General features: G+C 36.0%; 1 pseudogene; it reads left to right on the forward strand.

The window, feature by feature from the left end:
- Nucleotides 1-1,143: 1,143 nt before the first annotated feature.
- The window catches only part of LOC107683764 (uncharacterized), a 14,799-nt pseudogene continuing 7,985 nt past the window's right edge, over nucleotides 1,144-7,957 (forward strand).

The following is a 7,957-nucleotide window of genomic DNA, read 5'->3' on the forward strand; positions in this document are numbered from 1 at the left end:
GTAATGTTACAGTGTTAGACATGATGATTTTGACCCTTTTTGCACATAATATATAGGGTTACATTGTTACATTCACTTTATTAGTTTTCATAGCCTTATGTATTGTTTCATTGGACAACATTGGATGGTATGTAAAATATATATATTAATACAGATTTTGAACAAAAACGAAAATACCGAGATGTATACCGTATATCGCAAAACGGCCAAAAAATACTGAGAAATGAATTTTTGCCCATATCGCCCAGCCCCATTTCAACATTGATGATAAGAAATCATAATAATAAACTAAAATCTTAATAATTAAAGTCAGCATTTTAGAATGATCATGTGACACTGAAGACTGGAGTCAGGAATAAACTACATTTGAAAATATTAAAGTAGAAAAAAATGTTATTTTAAATTACAATAATATTTCACAATATTACTATTTTTACTGTATCTAATTTTGATTAAGGAAATGCAGCCTTGGTAAGCATAAGAGACTTCTTTTAAAAACATTCAAAAATCTTACTGACCCCAAACGTTTGAATGGTAGTTATATTTACTTTTCTCATAATATATTTCTTGCCTTTGACATGCAAGAAAATGCTCATTGCATTTTTTCCCCATGTGCTCCTCTCAGTCACAGGAGTAAATGATATGAATTCCTTGAATAAATAGCCATATTAACAAGTTGTTCATAATTTTCCTAGGTTCAACAGTTTGTTATAACTAACACATCTGATCCGATAAACCAACAGAATGAATGCAAGCATTAAATATCAAGGTCCAATAGATGCTTCTATTTCAGGTCCATGCTTCCAGATGTGGTAGATGATTTTAAAGTCCAGAATCCCACCTCTCATGGGCATGAAGCTATTTTCTACTCTTTCTATGTTTTTTTCACCAAATTCGCCTCTGGAGTGTCGCTTGGAGTGTCAACACTAGCATTAAGGTAGCTCACTCTCTATCTTCGTCAGTGCATGTATATTAAAAAGCCCTTTTATGGGTTTGTGAACAGATCATGATCTGTGATTTACATTCTGGCTTTTTACATTCATCAGCTCATATTTAGGTTCTTCTGATTTTTGTCCCTTTAGCTTTGCAGGTTATGTGACAGGAGTTTGTGTACAGTCTGATTCTGTGAATCTGACGTTGAAGATGTTGGTGTTGGCTGCTCCTGTATCACTTAGAGCTCTGGGGCTGCTCATCTTTAAAATGTATCCCATCAATGAAGAACGCAGGCAGTACAACAACAAACAGCTGCAGCTGCTGCCGCGGTAGGACATACACTTATGATCTAGGGATGTTCATTTTAACCGGTTAACCGACCGTAATAATTTTGACCGATTAATACAATCAGTTAAACGGTTTAAAAAGTCATTTAATTATTTATTTTTTCAGTAATTTATCAAAATATTTAAAAAGGTTTGCTGCATGGTTAAAATACGCTACGTGTATTAAAAAAACGTGTCTTTTAGGGGGGGGGGACAAGTCGCATTTTTTTTATTTCATTCAGAAATGCCTAATGCCGACGCGAAATGTTTACAAACATTATAATAAACACTGTAATAGAGATCGACCGATTGATCGGCCGATTTTTGGCATAACAGACCGTTTCGAAAGCGGGATTACGTTTTACCCTACTAGAATTGATGCTGGAAAGTTATCAACTGTCTTCAGAAAAGCTTCAATGTCATTTTCATTTCGTCTTCCTGTAACGCCTGATAGCGTTTGTGAGCAGCGCTTATTTGATTACAGCCGTTATCGGGGAAACCGCTATATCTCCAGCTCCCAAAGTGCCTCCTGCTGGCAGAGAATTAATTTGCAGTCTGTGGGAAACACTGGTGTCTGTCAGCAAACATAAACAAAAAGCACTGTAATAGAGATCGACCGATTGATCGGCCGATTTTTGGCATAACAGACCGTTTCGAAAGCGGGATTACGTTTTACCCTACTAGAATTGATGCTGGAAAGTTATCATATTCATAAGTGCAACAAGTCATTTGCATGTGAAAGTAGAAACACATGCAATTCAGACGAAACTTCTGGGCTGATTATAACGTGCACGTTAACTAAATGTCCCCCTTCAGGGGGAGTCTTTTTGCTGTGAAAGCTTTACAGATTTTTAGAAACTAAATGTAAGAATAACTTTTATATTGTTAGTTTTATATTGATTTACTGGACTGAAGCAAGTTAGGTTTTAGGGATGTTCATTTTAACCGTTTAGTTAACCGACCGTAATAATTTTGACCGATTAATACAATCAGTTAAACGGTTTAAAAAGTCATTTAATTCTTGATTTTTTCAGTAATTTATCAAAATATTTAAAAAGGTTTGCTGCATGGTTAAAATACGGTACGCGTATAAAAAAAATGTGTTTTTAGGGGGGAAAACATAGGCCTAAGTCGCGTACAAGTCGCATTTTATTGTTTCAATCAGAAATAGGCCTAATGCCGACGCGAAATCTTTACAAACATTATAATAAACACTGTAAACATAGCTAGGCTATTTTAGTTCCCCTCACTCCACAACAAATCCTTTCAATTAACAGTAGGTATTTAGAAAAGAACAAGAATTAAAAATTCTTTTTTTTTAAATATAAACGACAAGCCAAAACGAATTCATTTAGGCTAAAACGAAACTGAAACCAACGTTGGGTCTCTCATTCCACACAAAATCAAATGTTTCCGTATTTGCGATGTAGGCTATTTGAATGGCAAATTATTATTTATTGTGTAGGCTACTTCACACATGTTCCAATATCCACGTAAAACAAAATGTTTTGCATAACATCATGGCGGTACTGAGATAACACTTAACTGCACAGATATTACTACATTTTTTTTTTTTTTACTACATAGTTTTTTTCCATATGTTTGACTGACTGTATTTTATTATGATAATGAACAGGCTGCATTGTCAAGGTAGCAATGCTTAACTGTGTGCGCGCATGTGGCGCCGACGCAATCACTTGAATTTTTTCCTTCTAACAGTGGAAGAAACTACTCCTTTTAGTCATAAAGATAATCGGAAGTGTAAAAGGTTTGCCTTTATTTGTGTACATTCACAATAAAAACAAATCTTTGTGCTTTTGTAAAATAAGCCTAAAGAAAAATAGGATGCCGCTTTCTGCCGTCTGTTTCCTTTCGCGCAGCACAGAAATGAACCAAAGCTCTGCATACTAGGCTACTTGTTGCACAGTTTTTCTTTCATTTTCTTAATTTATTATTTAAGTAAAAATATGTTTCTCGTATAGGCCTATTTATTATATATACAGCCTAGCTTTATTATGTTTTTCTCCGCTCGCTTTCTCCGAGTATTGTTTGTCACCTGCAGGAACGAAGAACAAGAGTGAGATGGAGGCCTTGATTGAAGCCCGACATCACAGCATGAAATACCAGCTCTGGCCTACAGAGGGCGCCAAAATGAATCTTAACCACTGCAATGAGGAAATCTTATCAGCTGATCTTTCAGAGACAGAACTTTCCTCACTCAGATGGTTAAATGGGCAAATGAAGAATGCTGAACCTTTGGAAAAATCTGCACTACTGTTATGACTGCTACATATTTATACAACCAACTAACTAAAAGATACTATTTGCTGCTTTCAGTAACAGTTACAGCTCTCCCTGGTCAACAAAGGGATACTTGTATGATAAATGAGGTTCAAATCTAACATCTACTAATACATCATATATTCTTGCAACTCTCTTTTCTCATTTGAGATGATAGATTAATATTTTGTTTTCTGAATGTGAAGGATATGTTGCGTTGCAGTTGTTTGAGGACGTGCTTCCTCAGTGTGGTGAAGAATTGTTGGTTTGTTTTTGCACTTGGGGTGAAATATTTGTAGTGGAACAAAAAAAAATGTACTTTCCATTTCTTTAAAGACAACATGAAATCATTGTGCTTGTGTGGGCAGTTTATCAGCCTGAGGAAGATGACACTTATTTGTCTGCGTCAATTTTTTATGGTTCTGTATTTATTTTATAGTGCCTTATATTGAGTAAGATTTTCTAAAACCTGATCAAATTAGATTATAGCAATTAACACAATTTCAAGTGCCTTGAAACATGCAGCATTATTCTATGTGGTGACATAATTTCAACTGAAACAGGAAGAGAGGGCGGGACATATCGAGCAGCCCCGCCCTCTTTTTTTAAAATAGCCAATAGCGTTTAGTTTATATCTGCTTGGGCCAGAGCCGTTGAGCTTGGTAAAGCCATATTTGACAGCCAAAGTCTAATAGATTACCCCCTATATTCAATATGAAACTCTTAGTAAAACAAAATAGTGGTCATAATCATGCTGAGGCTGTGTAGTTGTAAAAGTTTTTAATATATGCCGACTCGCGCATATGATCCGCTCCATGCGGATCGCGTCTCTGGACCGAAGCCAAAGTCCGGATCAGACTTTTGCCGCGGTTCGCGTGAAACAACGTGAAACCAGACCTAATTTGCACCAATCGAAAGCATATTTACACTGTCTGAATCGTTCCCTCTGGCCTACATTGTGCACTTCCAGCCATTCACCGTACAGGAAATACTACACCATGAACAAGAGACCGAACTTAGCCGCAGCTTCAGCGTCTATTTATAGTGCAGGGGGCGGGCGCTTCGGATTCTAGAGAGCATTTGATTGGTCAGAAGATTTGATGAGAAGATGAAGTACGACGTGACGTCAAAAAAAAAATCGTTGAGCCGTTTTGGCGGAAGTGACAAACTGCAAGCTTTGAATGCAGTATATATTGAAATTTTAATATCTTATAAATGAAAATGTTGTCACTGTTTTGGAGCACACTGCCGTATAGATAACCTTAAGTCTAAGATATTGATACTAACACCCAAAAAACTTTAATTTAGTTTTCATGGGGATTTTAAGTCACAGCTCAGGAACATCAATTCCCTGAATTTGCGCAGCCAAAGAATTAGTGACAGACTAAAGGAACGTTTAGATGATCATTTTTAAAGTTCATTGGTGCAGTATTTTTCCAACATAAAATGTCAGTATCTCTGTACATTTGTTTGTGTGTGTGTGTTCAAAAAGTGATTCTGCACATGAAGCAGTTTAGGCTATTTCACAGACTGTGGATAGTGACTGTGGATTTAAAGATGGTACTGTAAGGTCAACTTCCATGCTCCGAGATCTAGAGTGGTTTGAGCTATGGACGTTATGTGCTAAATAGTTGTCTGTAGTGTTATTGAACTTAAGTTTTCTTCTCCCTGTAAATATTGAGATGAAATGTCTGGAAATAGTCTCAATGGAAATTGTCTTGTTTTGTTCAGCAGAACGAAGCGACTCTAGACTTTTTAAAGGGTTTAATGGGAGATTATTTTTGTCAAAACCACAAACACAACCAGAACATTACACAACTACAAAATGTACATGTGTATACATTATTTTATGGCCTTTATAAACATACTGACATTGTGTATATATGTTGTGCTTATTAAATGTGTGTTGTAAATAGCCTACTGTCAAACCTTAAAAAAAAATGTATTTATGTGACTGGGTTTGGGGTTTTAATTTCATGCATAAAAACTAATTGTGAAGAATCATTGTGGTTTAATAATGGTTTTCATATTTTTACAAAAAAAAAAAAAGTTAATTTCTATAGAAGGGTTTTTGAGCCTGTCCTCATACCCACACCTGTGCTCTTTGCACTCCACTACTTGTCTGTTCACATGACGTTCTATTTATACATTTTGATTTTCAATACTTGCAACTTTAAAAAATACCAGAGGCGGACAAAGTACTCAACTCCATTACTTGAGTGAAAGTACTCACTAAAAAATGTTGGGTTAAAAATAACCCAACAAGTAACCCAACTATGGGTTAACATAAACAAAACTTGTAAAAACTGTTTTTATTATAGAAAAACCTTTTTGCAGTTGGAGTTGGGAGTAACAGTGTAATGATATAGCTGTTTAAGCTGTAATGCTATTTTTGGCAAGGATGATAGATATGGGGGTCAGATTATTTTGAACCACACTGAAACTAGATAAAAAAAATGTTTCCTTATATCCTTATACGTGAGTTATGAAAAACCCCTATACCACCTACACCTCACAAAACTGGCAAAACAACAAGGGATGGAAAAAGGTTTTTACTAGTAAGATGATAGGAATGCTGAATAGTCTCAATTTAGTTTGATTGATCAGTCAGTAATAGATCTATTAGTTCTAATAAGTCTGTAAGAAGTTCTACTGGTACTCAACATAAGTTTGTGATCATATTAGAGCTGTTTTTTCTTAATTTAAATTCCATTTTTAAAACCCTTTTCTGTTGACTCACAAAACCTTTTAAAATGTACTAAAACTTAAAATGTAGTTTTAAAGTACTAATAAGTACATTTAAGGTACTAATGGAGGTATATTAGGGGTACATTTAGGAGTAAATAGGGTTCAAATATGTATCTTGTACCTTAGTGTATTGCCCCAATGTCTGATGCACCTTTTTCTGTGCGTGGTACTTACAATTTTGAATCGAATGGCTTTGAATTTCCACTATTTCACCATTTACTAACCTTTAAACACTGCTATGAATATAAAACATTGTCATTGATTTATGCTGCCCTGTAAATGCAGAACAGTATCTCTTCTGTAGCAGAAGGGTTTGCTTCTGTTATGGTACAAAGAAAGCGTCCAAGTAAAAATCAGAAATTAATCAAAAGATTTACAAACATTTTTTTTCAGTTCCAGTGTTAGTTTCCAGTTTCAGGTCCAGCATATTACAACCTTTCGTCTTCACTGCTCTGCGCATTCAGTACTGAACTAAATTCACATCACGTGCACTGCATACTAGGGGTGCTCCGATCAGGGTTTTTGAGGCTGATCGCCGATCACAGAAAGCAGTATCTGCCGATACCGATCACCGATATCGATCTTTTAAAGCCTTCTTTTTATCATTTATAATTATTTATAGTGATACTCCAATCAGGATTTGTAGACATTTATTCAGAGCGTGAATTTCATTTTTGAAATTGCTTTCACACAAGAGTCTGCTACTGATCCGTGGCTGATTACCACAGACACAACATTTATCCATTATTTTGATTTCAAATCCAAACATTGTCACTGAAAATGCTTTTTCAGCATTGCAGTTCTTTTTTTTAAACAGTACAGTAATACAGTCTTTCACAGACATGTTTAAACACAATAAATATAAGCAACACATTATTCAATGCTTTTTACTTTTGGCCTTGTTTATCTAAAAGTGCTCTTTTCCTTTAAAACTAGCCAACAAACCATATGTGTTGACTGTGAAATACAGTAGACTTTAATAATATGAATTTATGGTAATTAGTACATTTTCGTGTCAATCCATGTTCATATTTACTGCAAACAATGCGCTGTTACTTTAATTCAGCGCTTGCAGCGCAGCAACAGACTGTTCTAACAAATAATGCTACCTATCAGATTATGCTACCAACACTTTATTTATCCTACTGTTAGGGTAGGTTAAGGTTTAGGGTTGGGGTAGCTGTACATGTTAATAAAGCCTCACACCTTATTAATATCATGCTGGAAGCAAAATCTGATAGGTAGCACTTTTCGCTATGGAATTATGCTACCATCTGTTTTAATGGGCGGTAGCAAAATCTGACAGGGTAGCACAAATCGTCAGAACACCGGACCGTAACCGTGTGCAGTGAACGCTTTATTAATCCGTTAACATGAGCGCGGAAAAAATATGCACCGCATACGCACTGCAAACGGAGTGTGTGTGAACCTGGCGTAATGTGTGTGCGCTGCGAGTGTGCATGAGTGCACGGTCTCCAGGAGAGCGTGCAAGTGCTGAATGGTTTAAATATTGGCAAGAATTCAAAAGAAATGCACTTTATAAACTTTACTGACGATGCGACACTGCCTCGATTGTGCAAGTGACAATTCCTGTGTCAACTGTGCAGCGTGCCATTCCCTTATAGTGCAGACACGTTGTGATTTGAAGCCATTTGCGCATTTTGAGAGGG

This window comes from Sinocyclocheilus anshuiensis, unplaced genomic scaffold (assembly GCF_001515605.1).
Source record: "Sinocyclocheilus anshuiensis isolate Anshui unplaced genomic scaffold, SAMN03320099.WGS_v1.1 scaffold413, whole genome shotgun sequence".
NCBI classification, from domain to species: Eukaryota; Metazoa; Chordata; class Actinopteri; order Cypriniformes; family Cyprinidae; genus Sinocyclocheilus; species Sinocyclocheilus anshuiensis.